The 2,500-nt window shown below is 43.9% G+C and overlaps 1 protein-coding gene across 1 annotated transcript in view; it reads right to left on the reverse strand.

Moving 5' to 3' along the window:
- The window catches only part of me1 (malic enzyme 1, NADP(+)-dependent, cytosolic), a 39,034-nt gene that overhangs the window by 27,449 nt on the left and 9,085 nt on the right, over window positions 1-2,500 (reverse strand).

Consider the following 2,500-nt stretch of genomic DNA (forward strand, 5'->3'; position numbering starts at 1 on the left):
AAACTATACCATAACCATCACAAAACCATAACCATCACAAAACCATAACCATAACTATCACAAAACTATACCAAAACCAAACCATCACCATCACCATAAGCATCACCAAACCACCACCATAACCATCAAATCAAATTCAAATTTTATTTGTACACATACAGAATACGACATGCAGTGAAATGTTTACTACAACTGTCCAACATTTAAACATGAAAAAAATAAATTAAATATAGGGATTAAATAAATAAATAAATAAATAAATAAATAAATAAGTGTAAAGTATAGAAAAGTCTATGTATATACATGAATTCTGGAAAGGGATGGATGCATATGGCAAATATTGACAGAGATTAAAGTAATTTAGTGTGATTGTCCTTAAAGTGTCCATGTGCAGTATGGTGTGTATCACCATCCCATCACCATAACCATCACCTAACTATCACCTATCAATCGCTCTTCAGGACTGCTTTGAATGCACTGACTGGGACATGTTTAGGGAAGCTGCAACCAACAGCAATGGAGGAGTACACCTCAACAGTGATCAGCTACATCTGCAAGTGCATTAATGACGTGACCATCTCTAAGACCATCACCACACGCTCCAACCAGAAGCCATGGATGACCGCAAAGGTGCATGCGCTGCTAAGATCCAAAGACGCCGCCTTCAGAGTGGGGGGCAAAACAGCCTTAAAGACAGCAAGGGCCAAACTGTCCCGTGCAATCAGAGAGGTGAAGCTCTCACACGCCAAGAGAATCCACGGCCACTTCCAGGACAGCAGAGACAACCGATGCATGTGGCAGGGCATCCAGGCGATCACGAACTACAAGACGACGTCACCTGCTTGTGACCGTGACGCTCCCTCTCAGATGCTCTGAACGACTTCTACACCCGGTTCGAGGTACAGAACAACTAGAAGGCGAGGAAGACCATCCCTCCTCCCACTGACCAGGTGCTCTGTCTAACCACAGCTGAAGTAAAGGAAAACTCTATGCAGAGTTAACCCACAGAAGTTTGCTGGACTAGACAGCACTCTGCCAGGCAGATTTCTTCACCGACATCCCTGTGCCCAAGAAGTCTACTGTCTCCTGCCTCAATGACTATCGTCCCGTTGCACTCACATTGTAATGAAGTGCTTTGAGAGGCTCGTCATGAGGCACATTAAGACCAAGCTTCCACCCGGACTGGACCCCATGCAGTTTGCGTATCATCCAAACTGCTCCACAGACGATGCCATCTCCTCGACCCTCCATCTGGCCCTTACCCACCTGGACAACAAGAACTCATATACAAATTCTGTTTATAGACTTTAACTCAGCATTCAACACAATCATTCCTCAGCATCTGATTGAGAATTTGAGCCTACTGGGCCTGAACTCCTCCCTCTGTAACTGGATCCTGGACTTCCTGACTGGGAGACCTCAGTCAGTCCGAATCGGAAACAGCATCTCCAGCACCACCACACTGAGCACTGGGGCACCTCAGGGCTGTGTGCTCAGTCCAGTGCTGTTCACTTTGCTGACTCATGACTGTGTAGAAAAGCACAGCTCGAATCACACCATCAAGTTCGCCCATGACACGACCGTGGTGGGTCTCATCAGCAAGAACGATGAGTCAGCATACAGAGAGGAGGTGCAACAGTTAACAGCTTGGTGTGGAGGAAACAACCTGTCTCTGATCTTCATCAAACCTAAAGAGATGTTTGTTGACTTCAGGAGAACACAGAGGGGTTCTGGAGGAACTTTGTCTCATTTTACTGTGTAATGTGTCAAATATATATGGTTGAAATGAAAATAAAAGCTTCTTGACTTGATCACCATAACCATCAGCATACCACCACCATAACCATCACCATAAGAGAGAGAGAGAGAGAGAGAGAGAGAGAGAGAGAGAGAGAGATGACTGGTTGCCAGATCCTCATATTTAATCACATACAGCACTTCAACACACACACAGACACACACTGTGGTGATGGTTTAGGAGGACACTTCAGTGTGTTATTATAGAAGAAGGAGGATGAAAGGAGGATGAAAAATGGAGAATGTGTTGTGAAGAGAAAAGCAGTTTCATCTGTGTTCCTAAAAAATGCATATTTTAGTTTTAGAAGAACTAAACTCTAGAGCTGTGATCAGAGCTGAAGGGAACAGAAACAAGGAGAAACTTTTAGAACATTCACAAAGAACCATTAGAGGAACTGAGACTCAGAAAGAGGAAGCTGTCCTCCTCAGGTCGACATCACACACAGCAGACAATTAGAGGAAGTGAGACTCTGAAACTCATTATACACCACATCTACACATCCATCCAGTAATGCTTGATAATGATGAAGATGATGAAAATGATGAGTATAATGATGGTGAGGAGGAGGGTGAATATATTTTGGAACCCTTGATGAACCCAGATGAAACCTCTCTGCTGTGGATTTCTTCTCTGAAAAAGTCTTCAGAAATCACTACTACACTACTACAGGGTATGGAAACCCTGATCAGTTTAGATCAGTAC

The sequence above is a fragment of the Silurus meridionalis genome, chromosome 20, assembly GCF_014805685.1.
Source record: "Silurus meridionalis isolate SWU-2019-XX chromosome 20, ASM1480568v1, whole genome shotgun sequence".
Lineage (NCBI taxonomy): Eukaryota > Metazoa > Chordata > Actinopteri > Siluriformes > Siluridae > Silurus > Silurus meridionalis.